Raw genomic sequence first — 25271 nt, 5'->3', positions numbered from 1 at the left:
AAGGAAGTCAAGAAGACATTGACCAACATGCTAGGGAACTACCTTGACAATGCCTGCTCCTCCTTCCAATCCTGGATCTAGGCAGTGATTGACGCTGGAGACTGGATACATCAAATGAGCTATGTCTTAACATACATACATATTCTTCAATTCAAGCCAACTCTCAAATAAATCTGCCAAAAATGTGGCCTAAGTGACAATTTAAATATTTTTGAAAAAAGCACCGAAATATACATACATTATTTTTTACTCGCTAGATGGCTCTTGAGTTGAATAAATGGTACTTTTTAATGACATTTTCACGAGGATTAGCAATACTTATTTTTTTATGTTTTTTTTGTAAAAGAACAGGTATTTCAGTGAATTCAGTCAAATTGTATCTCATTGTCACACAATGACATCCCTTAATTCACTTAATAGTACATTCTTTTAGATTGAAGGAAGCAAGAGTTGATTTTATTATAAATACACAGGACTAAAACTTTATTTACTAACTTATAAGATAACATTTACACTGTATATTCAACGTTCATCACTTCAACTACTTAGTGCTACATTTTGCCGTATTACTATTCTTAATCTTTGATCAAACAGAGAAACTATAAATCTTTCAACACATCTTAGTAGAGGTGAGGACTTCGACTTGAAACTCGTAAATTGTATTGTAAAGGAATTCTTATTAGAAGACTTGGAACTCGACTTGATCATAGATTCAAAGACTCGAGGCGGACTTGCAACTCGAAATTCATTTTCTTTTTTCAATATATACATTTAAAGTACTTTTTAACAAATTTCAAACGTGCTCTATAATCATATTGCCCAAATCTCTCTAAAGTATCAATTATTTCGTGGGCTAGAGCATAGCTACTTGCCATCCTACTTCATTTCTTAGTCATGCGAATTGTCAATATCATCAGAGTTCAGTATAACGTTGCAATGAGAGGCTGTGTTTATTGTCATTCCTTGGTAACGAGCTTAGAGATTATTTTCATAAACTTATATATGTATTAGCAATAGACAGATTTTGATCCATTTCATTTGTTTTTCATCTTGTTAAATACCTTATAGTTCAAATATTTTATTTGTACATCCCACAATTATTTACTATATCTAACTAATATTTACCTTTAGCTAACAATTTACTCTAAATTTTTAGTCTCTATACTCAAAAGACTCAATAGTACTTATATAAGCTAATAATTATATGCTTTTTAAGATGTATTTTATTACTTGTGATCTTCTGTTGACCTGAACTGTTTGCCAAAGACATGAAATTCGAGTTGCAGATTTTTTTTCGTTTCTTAGGCATCATTATTATTTTAATGACAAACCAAATCCAAAAAATTTTATAAAGTACAATTTTTTGACTGATTGTATCATGTTTGGGGCTGAACAAGAGGCATGAAAAAGAGTATTTTTAACCCAATATTCAATTCATCAATAAAAACAAAAATGCCTTGTACCATGACAAAAATTGCTTTAAGAGACTTTCAACTTTACTAAAGTTAGTTTCTTGTTAATCTCCAGCAGAAAAGATTTTTGAGCAAGGGGGGGAAAATATTTATTATAAAAATGGGACAGCCTAATATAGGCCTCCATAGGAGTTTCTGAATCATTACTTCTTCAGCTCCTACGCAGTTGTTTTGTTTTAAAAGCTTGTACAATATACATAATGTGTATGAATTAATATTTTTCTATGATAAGATTGAAACAAACAAATTGAATTCTTCTTTGTACCACAAAAAATGCTGATGGGATTTTAAAATACATTGTAGTCAAAAATGGCCGATAGGAGGAAAACACCCAAAAGCAGGGATGGATTTTGCGTACAAGTAAATTCCATTAGATGGATTTTATTAAGGTAAAGGGGCCCTCGGAAATAGGGGGTTACCTGCTATTTGCAAAAAAGAAATATATATATATAACTGTTCTTAGTCGTAAGTAGTACCTATAGAAATTGCAAATATAAGTAGATAAAAAAATTAAATATTTTTTGATACCTTCATTGGTTTTTTTTTCTTCATATATTTTTTATAGATCCCACGTTGGTCCAAACCCCAATTTGTTATATTTATTAGATATAACACGAAGTAATAACATACTAGAAAACAATTTCCAAACACTACGTTTTGGGCCTTAACTATACAAATATCATTAAAAGAAATATTGAAATAGAAAAATCACTAATCATCCTAATCATTTGCTTCTCTTATTTATGAATCTATCGACTATTAGCTTAGAGTACCTAATACTGTTTAATTTTTTTTTTAATGTTTCCAAACAAATAAATTTTTGTGAACAGCTGTTCACAAAAATTTATTTTAAAAAAGAAGGCCTTCTGAATGTCTTGATGCTCTTGCACATTAGCCGTTGACTATAAGTTTTACCTATAAAATTAAACGTTTTCTATGCCATAAAAAACAGAGACTAATACAAAAGATTTATTTGAGAGCTATCTTCTATATTATAGAAGCAAACATCGTCTGTTTGTTGACGCCTTATAAATCTAGACAATGCAGGCTGGAGCCAAAGATAACTTAACCTATTCTTTGTAATGGTTTAAGCTAGTTGAAGGAATGAAAAGTTATACAAATTGAAGGAAATTAGCTCAAAAAGCAAGTCAAAATTATTATTTTATGTTGTTGATTTTTGGATTTCTTCTCCAAAAAATTTAATGTCTTGTGAGTTGCTGTAGATTTGTGGAATTTTTTAAGAATAGCTGTAGATTGTTTTGTTTTTTTTTCCCTAAAAATTTAATATTTGAAATTTCATTATTGAAACTTTTCTTCAAAAACTATAATTTTCTAAAACAGCTGTGAATTTTTGAAATTAAAAAAAAAAAAATATTTTTTAAGAATAACTCTAGATTGATTTATTTTTTTTCCTAAAAATGTAATGTTTGAAATTTCATCATTGAAATTTTTCCCAAACAGCTGTGGATTTTTGAAATTTTTTTCCAAAAAATTTAACATTTGAAATTTCATTATTGACTTAAATTTTTTATAACAGCTGTGGATTTTGAAAAAAAAATTCCATATAATTTAATTTTGTAAGAATATCTGTAGATTTCATTATTGAAATTTTTCTACAAATACTATAATTTTGTATGACAGTGCGGATTTTTGATTTTTTTTTTCGACAAAATTAATATTTCAATTATTTTGGTAAACAGTTGTGACTTTTTGAGAATATGTTTATAATCCTGTGTACACCCCTGTAATAGCAAATCAAAAATTCAAATATAGAATCAAAGATAAAAATAATGAATTTGAAATGGCATATTAAGCCCATATTTGGGTCTTTGTTAGTAGATGTTTCCCTTTGAAGCTCTATAGAGCGTTTCACATGACGTTACAATTATGATGTTGTATATTTTGTGCCCCGAAACAGCCAAGTTTTATAAGAATATAGCCTTTTTTCATTCATATTAAGGAAAATAGTGAACTATTGGACGTCAAAACGGGACCAAAAAATGTAAGGACTTTAATGTCTATAAAACTTACATCCCTCAATTGCCTTGTTTTATAATAAGCACGACCCTAAAATGTATTTAAAAATTTATTACATAATAAAATAACGATTAAAATGGAAAGAATTAGATTTTTTTTCTTAAAGATCCTACATTTCTATCTCCTATTCGATAAATAAAAATTTTAAAAAAATTACAAATTTAGATATTTCATAGGGACTTTCAGTACATATTATATTATATTCAAATATCGCTATTTATGATTGCCAAAGTGTTTATCTTTTTTTCATATAATGAATGTATATAACAAAAATATTATCATTGATCCCTCCAGATTGCTTCTTCTTCAATTATGAACTCATGCATATGTGGTGCGTCAATTTTAAAATAATCTTGAAGAAAAATCAAGAGAAGAAGAAAACCCCAATATATTTTTTACTTCAATATTTATTGACGATTCTGCAAATGTATTAAAAATGTTGGTTTTTTTCTAAAATTAATCCAGTTTCAATGATTTGACTTAATCAAATGATACCGGATTTGATAAAATGAATCTTTTTTTATATCAGAAGTTGAAGTAATTGACTGATTTATAAAAAATCACCTAATATAAACTTATGAGCTAAATTGCAGTTAGTTTAATGTTATAAAATATTCGGTCAAACTATTCTTTAGAAATACTTATTTTCGACGGGAAACGACAGTTCCTTACAACTCTAACACATGATAGTAACTTACTGTATTTCCAAAAAAAACTTTAGAACCTTACTTCTAGAATGAAACCAGTCTTATCCCGCTACTATGGAATTAATTTTCTATAATATATCATATTATAGAAAATGGTATTTCATAATTTATATTTCTACTTAATTTCTTTTTTTTTTAGAAACAAAAATATATTTTTGCACCTTAACTTTAGGCCTATTTTTTTGTTCCATAAAAAAAATCGGATTTTTGTATTTCTATTATTTAAATTATGTATTTAAGACGGCTTTTAATATGTGACTTTTGCCCTTCATGAAACTGGACATTTCATGAATCTATAAAAAAGGCCATTGAAGCTCCATATAGGATGTTAAAAAAAATATTTAGGAGGAAGGAGAACTTTTAGTAATTCCAGTTTTCAAGGACCGATAAGAAGTATAGAACTGTTTTTAGTCTCATATTAAGGACCGATACAACCACATGATGCCGTTTTGTCGTGTTCAGAGGATGACCTTCAAGAAAATGGCACTCTGAATATTTCTTTCAATGGAAAATTTCCTACAGGAAATTTTACAATTTTACTATGATGTAGTTATTCATCTACAAATGGGTTTGAACTATCTAAAGATTCGCTTTTCTAATTTGCAGACGAGTGACAAAAAAAACACTCTTCTTTGTTACCCAAATTGGAACCTAGGCCCATTTGATATGTGCAGGCTAGCCTATAGATAGGTTAAAAACCATCTAAATCCACAAAAAATGGTCATTTTTTTAGATTTTTTTTCAAGAAACAAAGACTGAGTAGTAGATACAATCATTGAAAAATATATATTCACTCACTGTAACCACCATGGGTCAGCTTCTATTCCGATTATGAACCACACATAGATCATGTAAACAAGCACTAATATAAATTCTTAGATTGCAGGACAATGTAGTCGATCAATGACTTCTTGATGGTGTGAGGATCTCTTTTACCCTTTGAATCAAGGTATCTTAAGACAAAATAATCCATCGGATTCAGATTGGGGGAGAAAGTAGGCCAAATATCCTCTCACACCCATTTGTAGTATTCCTCCCGGAGCCAATCCTGAGTCGTTTTGAAGGTGTGGCAACTCTGGAACCCTTGTCCAGTCCATCTTATCATATTTGAAACTTCAACGTTGATAATACCCAAATCATTGTTCAACAAAATCACCACAACTGTGCACCAACGTTTTGCTTTTAAGAATGTAATAGGCTTTAAATCTTCTTTTTTTTGACTCCGTGACTGTGTTTTGGCTACTATGTGAAACGTTCTATGTATATTTTACCACACACAAAAAAAAGTATTGGGCTATATCGTCATCATATATACCGGAAAAATCCGCAGGATTTTGTTGTTACACCCTGTATAATGTATATACATATGTGATAAATAGGCACACAAATAATTCAATTGCTGACAAAAAACAAATTCTTTTAAAAAAATAATTTGTATTTCATATATCAAAATATCAAACTACATTCTAACGATACTTTTATGACGTGTCTATTTAGAAACAAAGGCTGTTATTAAGTCGTGGATTTTATTTTTTGAAGTGAATGAAAAATGTTTCCATTATGTCCTATGTGTGTGTATATATTTGAACAGCAAATATGATCATCTATGAATGTGTCTATTATTCACTCTGGATGGGTAGTGCTGTGAATACTGAATACAAATGTCTATGGGTATACGTATAAACATTTTATCTTTTTTTATCCTTGAAGTGTGGAAGGAAAAAGAGGAAAAAAAACTATTCCAAAAAGGAGGGGGAAAAAATCATAATAACAACAGCAGCGATTATGAATGCTTTATGAAAAGAGATTCATTCGTTATAATTTTCTATATCTGTACAACATTAGACTGTTCCGTTTTTGGTGGTATATTCTTTTACATAATTATACAAATACTTTTTCTGCTGGAGAAACAACAAAAAACTTGCTATACTTCAAGTTAAAATTGTGTTGGATTTTGGTTTAAAATCCTTGACCAGTCTTACACCGGTAGGATCTTTAGTGACTAGAAATAATTTAATACTCTAAAGAAGTTTGGAGTGGAAATAAAAAATTAGTGTAATTTTTTTTCAAAAATCCGTCTGGATCGGTCTTACATTAAAATCGGTTGTTATCCATATCGTTTAAAATTTGGTATATATCAATTCTGTAGATGAATTGTACATGACGCCGTGCGTGTTTCAAAATTGTGAACTTGGGCACAATAAAGTCATATGATGTTAAATGTGTTTCAATAACAATGGTGTATAATAAATATGTTTTTCTGGTAAGTACAAGTAAAATAATGAAAGGTAACAAATCTTTAGTATTTATAAGCCTATTTGTCCTCCTCTTCCAGCAGCTAAAAGTAACTATCTAAGAGACTGTACAAGGCTAGGACAGTCCTTCCGGTGAGTTTTTGTATACGTAGTTCAAATTGTATTTAGTATTTTTTTTTAAATAATAGGTCAATTAACAATTTGGCGATTAATCGGTGTTCCTTATTTAGGACCAAAAAATACAGTTCTCAAAATTGGCTATTTTGTACATCCGAAGCAAAGAACATTCTATTTGTGGGAATAATATTTTTGGGTCATAATATGTCCTTTTTTAAGTCTTTTGTACCGTAATCCCTAAATTTGATGAGGCTTTGATTAAAAAAAAATTATATTTTACTAGTATTTGGGGTATCAAAGAAAAATATTGTGAACCAAGTTTATAAAAATAATTTAAGAGATCTAAGATATACTCAATAATGATTTGCAATTTCCCTGTTGAATCAAACATAACATTGCAAAATTTAGCCCTAATCAAAGTGATTGTTCTTGAAGAAAAAGGAAGAAGATTAATGATCTTTGATAAAACAGAGAAACTGCTAATCATTGAGCACATCTTAGACCCCTTTAATAATAATGAAATACAAGCTTTTTAAATTAAAAGCATCTGTACGATGGTGATAATGGTATGAGAGGCCTCACACTTTGTTATAGTCATTTTTATGAATATCTTCATCAGATTATGCGTCCTTATCACAAAAACGGGACAGTCTAATATGTTCAAAAATAAGTGTATGTATTCAAAAGAAAAGTGAGTGTGTTTTTTTTTTTTTTTTTTTTTTTTTTTTTTTTTGTAATATTCAAAGAAACATAAAATAGATTTGTATCCTTTGCGGTCCGTTTTCAAAGTGTGATAATCGCCAAAAAAAAAAGACGGGGATTATATTCATATATAGTTCATAATTGGGTTTCTTTTTCTGTTCCCTACTCAAGAACAGGATTAAATCAAAGATTGCGTGTATTTCAGCAACTAATTGATTCTGCGAGGAGACAGGTAAAAGACTGACAATGTATGTCCATCATTTCTATTAGAGTTGTATCCAGAGTTTGGAAAAAGTCAAGTCAAGCCTCAATTTTTTGCTCACATGTCATTGAATATTTTATAGGCTGGGGATAATGAAAAATCTAACTATAGCCAAATTTAATGTGGTTAAGATGTAAGGTGGCCAAAAAGTCATTATACTACAACTCTAGTCGAATATTTTTCTTAACCAGTTCCAATCCTTGAATATTTTCATCGAGTCCAGTTGAAGTCTACAGAAAATAAAAGATACCTTTGAAAGTACCTTATATATGATAAAAAAATCGAACATATCAACTATGTGACTACTTTTGCGTCAGATTCGGACATATCTTTAAAATTTAGGACGGAACATCCAAGGTATAGTTTTCTATTATGCTTAAGTTAAGCCGTATTAAGAAATGCATTATTATTTTATGTCATTGATTATGACATCATTGGTTAATATTCATGATGACGTCAATTATAAAAGCTTATTCTACGGGACGGCTTTTGCGTCCGGTTCGGACACATCCTTAAGATTTAGGAAAGGACATCACAATTAAAGTTTAGTATTATTACTAATTTAAGCTATATTAAATTATTTATTATTCTTATCAGCATTGGGACGACGTCATTGCTTAATATCCATGATCCATTGCTGATGGTGGAGAATATAACACAGGTTTAACATAACTCTAAAGGCGTTAGACTGGCTCATTGCTCCTAAATTGTGAGGAAAGAATGCCTTTAAAGTCGAAACAATAGTTGCAAAGATACTCACGATTATCTACGGCTGTAGAACAAAAAAATCTCCTCTTCCTTTTAATAACCTTGGAATCTTTGATGCTTTTTTAAATAACTTTAGATAACTGTGTTTTATATTGATTTGTTTTTATAATTTAAATAAAATAAATAATTCAATGCGACAGCTGTTGCGTCCAATTCAAACACGTCATTAAGATTGAACAACAAATATCTAAATCAACTATTTTTGATACATCATGGTGTCCCTTTCTTATACATTATGTAATACATTTGTGATGTCAGTGAGCACGCATTATAATGATGGGGTCAAATTCTGTTGATATGTGATAAAATACATATTTTTATTTGCTGTAAGTATTCTGCATTTTTAATCACCCATCTTTATTGACCCATTTAATACAAATTGAATTCTGAATATACTGATGAAAGAACTTGTTTCTCTTTATTGATAGATTTGAGCCGTTGCTAATGAGGAGGGAAGATTCAAGGAGTAGTAAATTGTTTTTATACTAATTATATCAGTCGGCTTTTACTGACTGAAAGTCAGTCCATAAAAGACAACCACTCATACTTAAAATAACAGTCAATATGTTGCAAGAAAATGTATAGCTGTAGTAAAAAAATGAATCGAATACACAGTTATTGTGGCTGGTCGCATCAGCTCGACTTTAATTTTAGTCGATCTTAAATACATTTAAAAAACAAAGTGGGACAAATAATGGAAGATCGACTTTAAAAACAGAAAGAAAGATTACAAAAAAAATTATTCGAAAAAAAAATATCTTAAATATATTTTCAAAACAGAATCATTATTATTTTTTTAATATTTCTAAGGTTCCCCTTCTAAAACTGGCCATTTTTTTTAAAATCAGATTATGTTCACCCAACCTATGGCTGGTGTAGGATTTTTCTTTGGAGGGGGGAAAAATATTTTTTCAAATTTTCCAACTGACAGTTTATTTTTCCAAATCTCATATGAGGTTATTGTTGGTTTTATTTTCTTCTTTTCTTTTGTTCTGGCTTTTTCATTTTTCCATATAAATAAAAGACCTTTCTTAATAAACCTTTTTCTCAATATTTATGAAATGACGTTTTGACCTTTTTTGGGCCGTTTTACTAACTGTGTCAATATTTATTTTGTTAACTTTATTTAACAAACTAGTATTTTTATCGCTTTCTAAAAAGTCCTTTTCATCAAATAACATAATTTTTTTTTTTAATTTTCAAGAATTTTCTAAATCAATTTTCAAATAAGTATTCCAAAAATTTCATATTGATATCCCTTTTTCACCCCACTCTAATACTCCATGCTTTTGACACTAACAGATTTTTTTTCTTCTGTAACATAATTTTAATATTTGACATCAATTACAAATCTATCAGTCAACAAAAAAATTTATTTAACCCCAAACTTAATATTTTTCATAAATTAAGCAAATAAATTCCTTTTTGTTATTAAACAATAAACCTCCATGGTATAAATAAAATAACTAAACCACATCAATAATGAAACAGTAATAAGCCGCAGCCTACAACCCAAAGCGTTGGCTATTCTTCAAATGACTATGATTTCTTTGCATATAGCACAACTAAAATAAAAAAATATATAGCCCCTCCTAATACTGTAAACTGTGGAACCCTGTCAATAGGTTCTAGGATACTTAATCGAATGCCATTTTTCCCAACGTACACTTTGCCGAATTACCACTTTACTGAAAAAATGATAAATTTATTTGATGATGATTCATGTTTCAATATCTATTTTACTACTCCAACGACAAACACGTTTTGATAACTATAGGGTCAGAGGCAATCTTGAGATAGAGAAGTGTCAATCAGGATTTGACCAGATACATATGAGCTTCAACAGTTATAATATAAGCGATTTATTCATTCGCATTGTCCATTGAATCTCAATCATTCATTGATTTATTGAACTCTTCTCTTCTTAAAGAAATTTTTATCTTTCTAATTTATTTGTTTAATTAATTATGGGACAGTTGCTATGATTTTCATCTAATAGCCGATTGAGCCAACTGTCGAGGCAACCTTATGGTCGAAATAAATCAAATATTAATTAATCAAGCCTTAATTATTAGAATTCGTTGCAAATAATTACACATCCTTTACAATAGGTGTAACATAATTGGAAATCATAATTAAATATTAATGCAGTATAAATTATGATCAAATATATGCGTTATTTTGTTCGGCAAAGTGTCCTTGCAAAACACCCTTTCACCCTCTTTTGACAACAGCTCTGTTTCTGTTTACGAGCACTTTTTTGCCTCAAATGTTGCTCGTTATACAAGTTTATGACTAGTCTGTATGTAGATTGATGTAATGTACAAGAATATATTATGTTAATAACTACATATAGATATTACATGTAGATATTAAAAGAGCAATTTTTAAAATATTTATCTTGTCAACAGTTTGTTTTTGTTTTTTTGTTTTTTTTCCAAGAAGTAACATTTTATTTAAGAAGAATTTACTATTATATATATTTATACTGTGTGACATTAAGGAGGTCCGTTCCTACATATTTTAGTTTCTCCTACTTGCTTAGATGTTTGAATACAAAGCTTTTTCAAAATATCTACATAGATTCGACTTCATAAGTTTGTTTTTTCTTGATTATATATACATAAAATATGTCACAAGGATAGGGATCTATGGCCCCAAGTCAACAACATTCCATATTTCCACATAAACGTCTTACATATGATGTACCAATCATAGAGAAATAAATATTTAGAGACCATAACTTATTTTTGATGGCAGTATGGCATTGTGAGGCAGACGTCTTTTTAAACTAATGCTGGAGTAAAAGAATTCAGCTCCTAGAAAAACAAATTTTGTATGAATATCCTTAGTTTGAGGAATAAGTTTGTACTATTCCACATTAGCCCTTTGCATTGTTTTTTTATTCAATTGAATTGATTACATGATAGGTATCTCATATCTATAATACCATTTACTTTCACCCCTAAATTATAATTTGTTATTTTATCATACATGTATACTAAAGAAAAAACAAGGTATAGCATCCCCAAATAATATTAAACCTGAATTTTTGAATCACCTCTAAAATCATATTAGGCATTATATTATTTTTTTTAAAGAGATAAATTATATGAAATTGCAATGTTTGTTCTTTATTGCTGATTAAAATTCTTTTTCCTTAACTATAGGGATATTTTATATAATTTGTTATGTGTTTTGATAAATTTGTATTCAGAAAAAATTTATAAGCTTATACGAAAAATGAAACATCAGTACGAGTTGGGAGGGAAAAAAAAGTCTATGTCATTTCGAGAGAAAAAAAACAAATTTAAGAACCCCTTTTAAGTGTCATAGGCATAATTTCTACATGATTTTATATGATTAAATATATTTTATGATGTAATTAATTTGGAAAGATACCAAATAAAAGTCCTTTTGATGTTTAAATTTATCATCAAAATTAATTATGCTTTTTACAAAAAAAAAAAAAACAGTCAAATTTTTGTTATCCTCCGTCAATTTGTCCTCAAATTATTAGTCATGATCTCTTTAGGTTCAAACATTGCTCATTCAGTATTGTATACCGCCTACAGAGAGCAAATGGTAATTTGTCCGCTTAACTGTATAGGATTCTAACATTATGAGAAAGATGAAAGAAAAACAAAGTATAACCATGTTAAAAACTAACATTGCCTTTTACCCATAAATTTAAATGTTTGAGCCTATGAACGCTGCAATTTCTCAGGCAGAACGGTCATCAAATGTAAAAAAAGGAGCTATACTTCCAAAATGACAGATTTAATGCAAGATTATCCCAAGAGGAAAACGGGACCTTCAGAAGAAACCATTCAGGTCATGTGCCTAAGTGACGTAGCGTCTCATGTCGATAAAATGGAACCACATTTCTTTAACAAATAGGAAAAATGAATATTGAGTCCTATTACAATTTTTTGAGGTGAACTGTCTTGGAGAAATTGAATACCAAATACCCTAGGGGAAATGCTGTATGGACACAGAATGGGATTTCATCTCATATATATATATATATCCCAAGGTCACTTTGCCTCTTTCAAGCTAAGTTATTTTAGTTCCATCCTCATCTCATCTCTATGGTTGTCACAATATCATAGTATCATGATATGATATTAAGTATATGGAACGATTCTTATTATGATATATTGATATTGAACAAAATATCATATTGTACACTGGTCCAATTATCTTCATGATTTTGAATCAATAAATTTGTTTGTAAAATTTAATTGGAACAGTTAATTTTTACACTCGAAAAGGTGAATTTTCCCTACTCTAATAATAAAGCTGTAGGACATAAGAATAGAGAAGTGATAATGCGTGTTTTTTATTGTGTAAGGATACGATTGTGCAATTTTATCCTCGTACGCTTAAAATGTGCGTATTCATATGTCGTATAACTTTATAAGTAGATAAAGGAAAATGAACACATTCAGTGTGTAAAAATTAGCTTCTACTATCAACTTATTTAATTGTTTTCTCGTAGGTTTGAAAATGTACCCGTCTCATTTTTCGAAAATCTTTGTAAACCCAATTACAAATAAACAAGAGAGAGTTATCCCGGCGTTGCCCAGGACATTAAAAAAAATTAAAATTAATAAGAAACTCTTCTGTGTCATATAAAACAAAAAATAAAAACTGTAAAATTTCACGAATTATTCTCGCTGCATGTTGAATTATATCTTTGCACCCTTAATTTTAAAAGGAGATTATAGGGTTTAAGGAAGAAGAAATATTTAAGTTAAACTTTCGTTTCCTGAACTATCACAGTTTTGTCAAAGATCCTTTGTCTTATTTTCTCTTTTTTTTTATTGTCCAAATTTATAATTTCCTTTAAAAATGTATACAAAGATAAATACTATCATGCAGCGAGAATAATTCGAAAAATATTATGAGAGTAGTCTTTTGTTAGTCTAAAAGTATTTTTTTGGGAAAAATACTGTCTTAAGGCCACTATGGCATTGCTGCCAGAGCCATCTCTTGAGCCTTAAAAAGTAACAGGAAAAATTTCTGCAAAATCAATATATTGGTTTGACCGTGATTCCTGATTGACAGTCACATTTAATATATAGATATAATGTATTCGATATTTTTGACAGTCTTACTCATCTCAATCCTCTGGACTACAGTTTCTGGAGTATTTTTGAAGGGAAGGTTATTAAAATCTTTGATAGTAGTGTAAAGGAGTTGAAGGGTGGTATCCTACAGCACTGAAACTAGACGTTCAACGAATACATTGAGATGTTTTTGACCAGTTTTCGTTGCTTTCGTGAAGAGAATATGACTGTTTTTAATGATGGTCTCATTGAGTGATGTTATTTATTACGTAACTACGTTTGTGGTCGGAGTCCAACTGAAGGCTAAGGGATGAGGCCAGAGGAGATCACATCTCATTATGTAAAACGCTACAACTTTTTTTTTTTTGTATTTCTTTTACCCTCATAAAATCACTACTTTCAACATTTTTGTTATCTCCTTCGGCCTCATCCTTCATCCAATTACAAAACCCCTCCCCTCCGAAACTCCATAAAAAACGAACTCAGAACCTCCTTCACATAATGAGACCATTTTTCTACTTTCAAGATCCACATAACTGCTAGTTGAATAATATCTAATTCGCTTCGCTTAACCAAGCTCTTTCCTTATGATGAAAAGGTGGCGATGATTGAATTTCACGTTTCCACTTTGACTTTCTCCCATTTCGACATAGAAAGAGAAAATATGAAGAAGAGGCAAAATTGTACAGCTTTCAAGAACATTTTGTGTTAATTAATGTTTGATGTACTGCCTAATACTATTTTTAAAATAATCAAGCTTCTAAAAACCTTCCTTCCACACATTGTATTATAATTGACGATTACAGTGTTTTTTGACAAGCATTTCGCACTCAAGAGTGTGCTCATTCATAATTATAATAATCTATCATTTTGTTGCCTCTTTTTTTCTTCCTATTAAATGATGTGGGTTTTATCTATGTAGATAGAGGACCACAGAAGATTGATGGATTTATCAAGCATGTTTTTTCGAAGATGATGATTGACCTACTTATGATGAAGGAATAAAGAAAAAGGAAAGAAAAGGATGTTCACTTCCTTATCACTCACTTATATTTATGAAATTGTGAAAGCAATTTACTCCATATTACGTATCTAGGCTACATTGAATATAAATTTTGACAGGCCCCCAACATCTTCCATCTCTCTCTCTCTCTTTCTTTAATCCTTAACAAATATGTACATTAATACTTCAGTCCATCAGTTGAAGATAAGTTAATAGTCTTAATTTTATTATGTCCAAAGAAAATGGACTGATACTACAAGGAAATTACGACTAGATTATCAAAGTATACCTAGGGTCGATTTTAACCCTCCTGTACCCAGGGGACACCAGTGATCTTTTGTCAGTCCTTATTCAGGACTGAGGACCGCAGTCCGCTCCAGTCCTACTTCTTACTCATTAAAAAAAGGTAAAATCGATCTCTTGTGACGTCATTAAGGCTGCTTTCCCTTTTTTATACCTCTGTTATAAAATAAAATAAATTATACAACAAAGTATAAATATAATGTTGGTTTTATATTGCAAAATAATGAAAAAAATGAATGTTTTTTTTTGCAAGTTATGTGGAATGTTCCTAATATAATATAATATTTATATGAAATTTCGCTGTTTGTATGGCTTTTGATGTACCTATTTTATACTAATTATATAAATTATTTCCAACAATATAACTTGTAAAAAAGTTCAATAATTTATTCGAGATAATAGTTACAATTTTTGATTTTTGTGAGGAATATTATCATCTATAATTGTATTGTTATATAGAATATGTAATAAACGTACTCAAAGGTATAATAACTATGAATAAATGAGTAATTAAATTTAGATTTTTAAGGATAAAAAAGCTCTATTCACACCAAAACGGACACAATTTTATGTCAAGCAGCATAAGGTAGACGTAACCTCTAGGTGCATCTACAATATTATTATATATATAATGGTTTTTGGATTTTTTTTGAAAATTGAAAAATTAAATTTTTCAGTACAAATTGCAAAATCTTTAAGGCATTTTCAAAAAATTCTAAAAAGATTTGAAAATTGATATTTGGAAAAAAAATAGAGAATCACAGAAAGTTTGTAGAAATTTTCATTAGATATATTTTATAAAAAATGATATTTAACTAAAATATACAACTTTTTTTAATCATTTTTTTTTTTTTTTGCCATTTGAAAAAAATGACGATACAATTTTCAGACATTTTTATTTTTTTGCCCCAATTTCTTATGATTTTAATTAGTTTAAAAAACTAGTCGTTTGTATAGTTGTTTTTTGATTTAAAATTCAACACCCTATCTGGTCTCCTTATATGACCTCCCCCAAAAAATGTAAGCCTCTTATGTCCAACGGTATGGGCACCATTAAGGTAGACACACAAACTCTATTTTGTATATATAGAGTTTATTAGAGAAGGTATTATAATGAGTAACTTGTATAATTTACTTTTAGAAGTTCAAAATATATTTTTATAAAAGTTTAGATAATTTGAGACAATTGCCACAATTTGGGAAAATAAAAATATATTAAAGCTATGTTGCAAAGCTTTTGCAGAAAGTGGTGGGGACAAATTGGCATATAGTTTTAGAGACTTTAGCCCTATATACAATGGACACAAGGTAAATACATGGACAAATTTTTTTATTTTTTTTTTAGAACCAAAATAAGGTGACTTTTTAAATTAGGAATTTTTTTATTCAAAGTAATTCACAAACGGGATTAAGGTGACCTCTAAAATAAGATTTGTAATTTTTGCAAAAAAAAACAACTATATAGTTTTAATACTTTTTCGATGAGGCAATATGTTTGCAACATTGGAAGGTCATAAGTAAAGTATTTGCATTTTTTTCTGTTTAAAGATCCATTAATTATAAATTTGCAATTGAACTACAAAAATAGAGTATTGCAAAATTCATAGTGTATCAAATATAACACGGCTGGAATTTATGTGTTAACAATTGAGATTTGATTCGATTATAGCTTTTATTACATTTAACTTATTCATCAAAAAAAGCCATAAGACTCAAATTAATTTTTTAATTTAGGGTGCGGCAACATAGCCTCCTTTTTCCATAAGGCAACATAACAAAAAGCTTGTTTTTTTCCTTATTGGTAATGCACCTTTACAGTTTTATTAACCTAATTTTGCAAATCATACCAGTTAGGCGACGTCCCCTAATGCAATTACACTAAACTTCGATATTTAAATTCCCAGTAATTTTTTCATTTTGTATTTCTCTTTAAATAACTTTGCACTGTTTCAGTTGTGAATAATTAGTTGATTCTGTAATTAGTTATTGACAATTCTATGAAGGTCCAAAAAAGGTTTATTCACCCGTAATACATTCGGCCCCAATTACTTGATTTAAACAAACTGCAAAAATTTTAGCTTTTAGCAAAATTATCAGGGAGTTATTTGCATTCAAAGAATGATCTAAATTTCAAATTATGAAAATGAATTGAAAAAAATGTTTTCCATATAATAGAAATTGAAGCAATTAACTGATTTTCATAAGTAATACCAATACAAAATGACAGGAGCTAAATTGCAATTAGTTCAAATCGATAAAAAATTATGTCAAACAATTTTTTGGCAATATTTTTTTTCGACTGCAAACGCACGTTCCTCAGTAGTTCAAGGCATGATAACGACTGTCTATATTTCCAAGAAAACTTTAGAGGATCACATCAAGAATGAAACCAGGAACAACCCACCACTATTTCCACAGCTGTTTGTTTGTTAGTTAGTTTGTTTTGTTTGTTAGTTACCAGGATTACGTCAACAGTTAAGGATCGATTTTAATCAAAGGTCTAGGTAATACAAAGCCTTACAAATGCATAATCGACAACAACTTTTGAAAAAATATAGATACCTATATAATTCAATTTGATTCTAGGGGGAGGTTTTGTGCTCTCCAGAGTGTCCATTAAACTGAAAGGTTTTGTGTTTCAATATATATACATAGACAAGGAGCCAAATTGTATCTTTTAAATAGGTCATTGAATCATGTCAACACACAAGCAAGCATGAATAGGTTTTATCAAAGTTAATTCTGGATTATATTTGTAGTCTTCATTGAATTAACATATAAATCGTTGATTTTTCTCTAAAAAAATATTCGTATTACCATTTTTGTAATGTTTGAATAGAAGGGGCAGTTGCAATCGCCCCTCATCTCCCCTACCGGCTTTTAATACATTTTATGTGTGAAAACAGGATTGAACAATGAACTCTCTTTACATACCTACACATAGTGAGAACTTTATGACAATTCTTTGTCACATTCCTATGAATTTATCTTCTTTTATTTTGCATTAGATAACAAATTATAGTCAAATATGTTTTTAGTTCTAACACATATTTTATTTTTGTAGTCATATAAATATGTTAAGCTTCGATTGATAAATCGGGCGATTACATACACACAGGGTTATTCAAAAATTTTAAAGGTTCCATAATTGGTGCAAACACCTTTTAGCGCTTAATTTATCCACCCTTACAAAAAAGGTGAGCAACAAAAAAACACATTCTAGGACCAGCTAGAACCCAGAGGAAAATCGAAAAGTTTAGATTAAGAATGAAGTGAAACTTTTTAAGAGCCTACGTTACGGTCAGAAATCAAAAAGTCTGGAGTCAGGATGAGGCAAAATGGGATATGCATAAAAATTTCAAGTTACCGTCAACATTTTCGCCGCAGGTAATTTTTGTGCCTATATTTTTGCCACTAGTAGTTTTGCCTCGAGAAGATTTTGCCGTAATGTTTATCACCCACCTTTTATATTTTTATATTATCGGTTCGAACTTTACTGTTCATAGCTTTTTTCCTTTCTTCTCCCTTTCCTAGCTATATAATTAATATGATTGAGATAAAAACCATTCATACTCGTCGAAAATCTGAGAAATGGCTGAAATAAATAATTTAATTTGAGGATAAGTCGATATGGCCTCCTTTTAGTCCAGATCTTGAACACCTCGATCATTTTGTATCAGGTTATCTAGAGTAGAAGATAGAGGTTCATTCCTATAATTTAGCATCCCCACATAAAAAGAACCGTGAGTGGAACTTCCGAATAAATACATCCGGAAAGTTTCCAACTCTTTCTACTCTTGTTCGTCGGATGTATTGGCTAACAACGGCAGTTATATTGAATAAGTAATTTAAAAAACAAAACAACAGAACTTCAAAATATACTCTAAAAATTTTATTTTTTCCTAAATATAATTTTGTTTGATTTATTATCGCGTGGAATATAATTTTAGAACTTATACATAGCCCTGTATTTTATTTTATTTAAATAAATATGTTGGAGTTTGACTGATATATCTGCAGAGTACATACACATCTACACAGGTTGAGAATTATTGCTCAAAGTTGCCTCTTCTATTATTATGGTAAAACACGAACATTTTTAGATTGCTCAAACTGACATTTTTGCAAAAGTGTTAATTAATAAAAGGCACACAGGGTGGTCCAGAATTATAGTCCTATTGACTTTAACGTCCTTAAATTAAAAATATTGTGTGTTTGTTAGTTCCTAGAAATTATCAACTCAATAAAAAAAATTGAGCAATGGAAAGTCTTCTTTTTGATCAAAATACTCGTTGGAATGCATCGGCGGAGTTAAGAAAATCTGAACGCAATTAGAAAAAAGTTTGATATTGCTCCAGAAGAAATGAAAGAACTTAAATAAATTTTGGAAGCTTTGGTTTCAATGGAAGAAGGTACTTTAATTTTTTGAAAGAGATTCCAATCTCTTCACTTGTGAACAGGATTGAGAGACGTCAGCCAGAACTAATGCACATCATTTCGTATTTTCCCTGATTGTGAATATTTGACTATAAAAAAGAATGATTTAGATGTTGTCATTAATCAAACTAAGGTTGTCAATCTTAATAATTGAGCTGATGAGAAGAATTTATTCAAAATAAAAGGAGTATCGTCTTTAAGAAGTAATGAAATCTGTAGTTGTTCAAGAACAGAATTCAAACCTTAATTTCAAAGGGCCAAACCTATCGAGGTAAGCTTAAGAAATTCTTAAATGATAATTTATTTTGCTCCGATAAAGTAGTTAAAAAAGCTATGGCTTTTTATCATCAAACTGTGGGCTTGAATGAAGCTAAAGTCTCCTAACTAACTATTCTAACCCTCCTAACTATTAACAACTTTTATTAAACCAGAACGCAGTTTTTTGAAGTTTTGAATTTTTTCTACTACGCTTGCAATTATTTACCAATGTCAATAACAAAATAGCGTGTAATTGTAGCTTGTTGCAGACTCTGTCCGCCACTCAGCCAGATTCTTCAATACATCGGATTTAAATTTGGAGTGGATTGAGGCTAAAAAGTTGTAGCTCCAAAAGCAGGGAATGAGTATCATACCACTTTTGCGTCATATTAGACGTGTGAGAGTGAGTACCTTCCTGTTGAAAGTTATAAATCTCCTACCTCAAGTGGGAATTGTCATATGGCCAGAGTCTTTTCTCCAAGATGATACCCACGTACACAATTATGTTAGTTTTGTCTCCCTAGAACACAAAGATAAGATGCACTTTACCAGAACGCCTAATGGCCTTCTATACCATCACTAACTCTGGTTTTTGCATCCAATAGATCCTAATGGGTGAATCAGATCCTTTATTGACCAAAAATTAGATCATTTTGCGAGGTTGAATAGAGCCTTGATGGGAAAAACTTTAGCCTCATTTTAATCATGTTAGAAGGACAATTTAAGAATTTATTGTATCTCTTTACTTTCTTTTTTCTCCTATTTGAAAAATGACCAATAAATGTTTTAAGCTAATTTTGTTGATGTAAGTAATCAATAATTTTTCAAGAAATTGTTTACAATGGCATTTCTAAATTTACATGCGTTATATATGTTTAATTTGATGTTAATTTTTAGGCAGTAATTATAATCCACCCTGAATATTGTATTGAAAAATATATAATTATTTTTTGGTAGTACGTTAAACAAGTTAATTAACAAATGAAAGATTTACAACTCTAATGAACAAATGAATAGGATTATAATTAACCTTTTATCATATAGGTAATTAATTGGATAAGAAACACAAATTTAATGGTGTATGTACAAGAACCATTATGTAACCCGTTAATCTACTGAATAAAAAGATGTGGACTTTTTTTTTGTTTGAGGAATGGACAATGTAATATAAAGTATTTGTTTGTACAAATTAGGGGAGACTGGGAGAGCTGTAAGTATTGTTACTTCTACCTAGGTTACTCATAAGTGGTTTCACTATGTCACGCCAAAATAGAGCACAGCCTTCATTTAAATGTCTGCTATGTTACATATATTTAAAAATGATGTCAATCAGTAGTTTTTCTACCCATTACATTTGAATGCAAATTGTCAAATGTTTTAATTTTCCATATAGCTAGGGACACTTTCAAGAGTTAAACAGATCACATTTGAGTTCGAAATTAAGAAAATTTATCTAAATATCAATTTTGATAAACAAATAAAGAGACTTTTTTTGATGATTAACTTTCAATCTATTACCTTTAGACATTGAACGTGTCTAATTAATGCGGAAACTAAAATATATTTTATATAAGACAAATTGAGTAAAATTAATGGGAATTTACTCCCGTCTCCCCTAACTCTATCATTTGTTGACAGACAAGAAAAATATAATTTTTTCTATTTGTACCTGAGTAGTAGTAATTAATGTCTGCGATGTCTTGACAAAAATTGTTTTGATATTTTATTTCTCTTAAATTGTCAATTTTTTTAAAGCCCTGGAATCCCATTCCTTTTAAATTATACATATCTTTGTAACATAACATTCTTAAACCCATACATACAACGTAGGCATAGAATACTACATTCCAAAGGTAAATTATTTTTGTTTCTATTTAAAGATATATGTGAGTTCTGCTACTACCAGAGTTTCTTATTTCCCGGGATATTGTCGTGTTTGAGTTGGATCCTTTTAGTGAAAAATAAATACTGTGAAATTTATAGGGCGCACAGTTTAAGTAGAGATGTAAATCGTGTGTAATTTGAGTAATATAAAAAAGAATCGAAAATCAACATTGGGGAAGATAATAAAACTTTTTTTAAATAGCTGTTAGCCTAAATACAATTCAGCTCTTCCTATTAAATATACATTTCTTAGTGCTTTGTTTTTTATTTAGTGAGTTCTATGTCGACTTAATGTATATGAAAATTGATACATGTCTTTTGATTTGATTTATATTCAGTTAATATTTTATGCATATTTTGTTACTGAGGTGCCCAAGGCCTGTGTGCGGTTCAATCCCCTAATTGAGGCTTCAACAACTATTCTCAATGAATCTGCTCCACAATTTTTGTTTCTAGAATCAGTCTTATAAAATGCATATTTGACCTTCATTTAAGGAAGATAAATCCAGAGCACGGGATTTCATTGTTATACCCTGTATAACAATGAAATAATTATATTTGGTATTCCCTAGGAATTTCCCTTACGAGTAAAACCTATATAAATGCCGGAAAAATGGAATACTTAGCTTACAGTAAGTAGTAAGTGCCTTCCAACATTGAAATAGCGTATGTCATTATATGGCTTTTAAATAAGCAGCACTCGGGTGGTCGATGATCAAAAGGAGGGAGGAAATCAATTTTGATATTTACTTTACCTGATGGTACATACCTTAGTATGTAAATCACTGTCATTGATTTTTAATTCTTTGACATTGACAAAATGTCATTGCATTAGAAATAAAAAAGAAAAAGAGAGAGAGAGAGAGAAAGAAAAGTTTTAAATGTTTTATTCTTCAAGGAGGAATCTTAAACAACGAATGTTGATAATTATTTAAAAAATGATGACGTGGTTTTGGTCTTGAGTCTGATTGTTGAATGTATAGTTTCGGTCGTGACTAGAAGTGAGCAGATTTCAGAATATTTTCTTATCCGATATTTTAGGTATGATTATACGTACCCGGAAGCCATTGTTTTTTGTTTCTGTTTTTCCAATAGATTAATATCCTTAACCACTGTTCGGTGCATCGTGAGGAATCACATATATAAAACATTTGCTTCATCATAAGTAAGAAATATTTATTTCACATAGGCTTAAGTATTACTCTAAAGCAAAGTAATACAATTGAAACTGCAATGTTTAAAATATACTTCCATGAATAACGATAATTATTAAATCATCAAATCCAAGATATTTTGACTACAATTAGAGTAAAGAATATCTAAGGTAAAACAAAATGTTAAACTCTTTATCCACTTGTCCAACTTTTCCTTTGTAATAAAACTCCAAATGGGTATTTATTAGCATAGGTGAGAAAAAAGTAATTATTCTACGTTCCAAGTTCACACCTGTGGCTTCTAGAATGCTTAAATCGTCCATGGAAGACTATGATTGTACATAGATGTATATTAGTGTATTTGAATCATTAATGATGGGAAAAACATGTGGGTAAAATATTGTAAACAGCCAAAGTTAGCCATGTAGACTGGAGGATAATGCTTTAAAGAAGAATGGAAAAATTGAATTGAATTAAGTGATAAAAATCAGGTATATTTTTTTACTCGTCTTTTTTTTGAGTTGGCAAAATGAAGAGTGAATTTTCTTTTCTTAAGCTGTTATAATTATTACTTAGTTCCAGAGGAGTGAACTTCCTCTTCTACTAAATTCAAGCTATCATTGATACATATACAAAACTGGATGGAACATTTGGTTGTTCACATAAAAGCCGGAGAGTGCCCCTGAGGATTTGTTGCAAAGTTATAATTGTAAGGCTTTATTGGACTCAGAGTAGAATTGGGAATCTTTTCTCCTTCCTGCCTTGTCACAGCTGATAGTAGCTGATCTAATGACACATCATAGCAGCTAAGCTGTTCTTCTCTAAAACATTGTAGAAATTGTCAGGGTTACCATATTGATTCTTTTTTTTTTTGGTTTTTTTAAACATGTCCAATATACTATAAATTAGCGTCACTGATTATTCCTACGTAGAGATGTGAAAAAATTACTTCAATTATTATTTTTCATGTCTTTGCTGCAAGACAATTTCCTTCATAACTTCATCCAACCAGTATTCTACTGATTGTACTATGTAAAATCCAGGTTCTCCTGTGTCTTTTTATGAACTTGTAATTTACGAGATAGTTTTATTTACATATATGTATATAATCAGAGAGATATCAAGTTAAACTTCAATGTAAAGTGTCGTGCTCTTGACTACATAGGTACATTTATTGTATATTGTTGACACATTAATCCTCTCCTTCACAGCAAGATGGATTAATGGTCGATCAATTCAATGCATATCTACCTCCATGTGTAGAGGATTTAATTTATGTATCTAAAAAATTATAATAGATGAATAAATAATACGAAATGTTTCTTAAAATACAAGTATTTTTACCCCTCTGTTTTTTTCCTGGGGTTATATTCACCCCAAAGACAGTTAAATTATTGTAAAAACTTATATTTATCCTATTTTCAATACATCTTTAATGTTAATGGGACGTTATTGTTGTTTACTTATTAATATTTTGTGTACATAGGCGAGGACAGACACGCCATCTTGCGTTTATTATTGTTAATTTGAATACTTGTTTTCATATTACTCCACGCATTAACGTAATAACCGCCTCTCCATAAGCCACGGAAACCCCAAATTTAATGAGACAACCCATGTAACATGTACCCCTAAGTCCTAAGACTAGGTTGATTATCCTGGAAAATAACATATTATAATAATAATTTAAAAAACTAAACGTCATTATTATAGCCAATTTTCTTAACAGCATTCATGAATATATATTTTTGCTTTTATTCGGCCGAGTTTTTCATATTATGGTGACATCATCAGGGGAGCCCACAAGAAACTCTTTAGGGTTAAAATTTTTGGGAAGGTACTATATTTGAACAAATCCCTCTTGGGTTTGTTTTTTTTCAAAAATTATTACATTATAATTTTTTTATACAAAAATACATTTTTCTATTCTAATACCTATAAATATCTGCAAAGGTGGGAACCAATGGCCCCTTGGTACCTACGTTTCCACCGCTACTGCTCTGTCCTTTCTCCACACAGTTTGCATGAGGCGTCTTCCACCATTTCAATGTTCTTTAGATGCTTTCGGGAATATACCTCTAATAAAGTCAATTAAAACTCTAATAGTTGCTTTTCTGTTGTAAAAAACTCCCCACTCTAAAATAGGCCCCTCCAAAGAGAATTTTGTCTGTTGACATATTAAGTATTTTATCGATTTATGTTCCCAAGTCATCCTAATGTACTCGTCAATCTCAATTAATATTGCACTTTGTGGAACTTCCACTTTAGATTCCTCAAACATGGTTATTAGTTACCCCATTCTTGCCTAGTACATCAGCACATTCATTATGTGTATGTGTAATTCCAAAGGCCCTTTACCCAAGTTATTTTCACCTTTCTTATCAATCTCTTTGTTTCGTTGAGCTGCAAAGTAGTTTGTTTTCTTAACAGTGTCGCCATCTTGCGTTTATTAAATTGTTTGTTTACTTATTTGTTTATCACGACAGTTTAGTACATCAAAACCCCCTTGTGGGTAGACTTTTTGTATACATTTTTTAATGGTATTTTATTAGTATGTATATAATTACTATATATAAACCTTAAACATATTCAATTCAACCCCGTATTAAGCAGTAAGAAAACTGGATGTGGCCACTTAGTGCTGTGTCACGCTTTAAACAGATTAACGTCAGTTCAGGTTTGACTAAATTTATAAAATTTTGGTAAGAAAGAGAATGGTGAGTGGAGAAGTGAAATATATCTCTCAGCAACACAAATGCAAGATAGATTTATTTTTATCTAAATTGATTGTGGATTACAATTGTATTCTTCGACGAATTATCGTCAATTACTATGAACAA

The sequence above is a fragment of the Lepeophtheirus salmonis genome, chromosome 6 (assembly GCF_016086655.4).
Source record: "Lepeophtheirus salmonis chromosome 6, UVic_Lsal_1.4, whole genome shotgun sequence".
Taxonomy (NCBI): Eukaryota; Metazoa; Arthropoda; class Copepoda; order Siphonostomatoida; family Caligidae; genus Lepeophtheirus; species Lepeophtheirus salmonis.
This window is presented reverse-complemented; position numbering follows the sequence as displayed.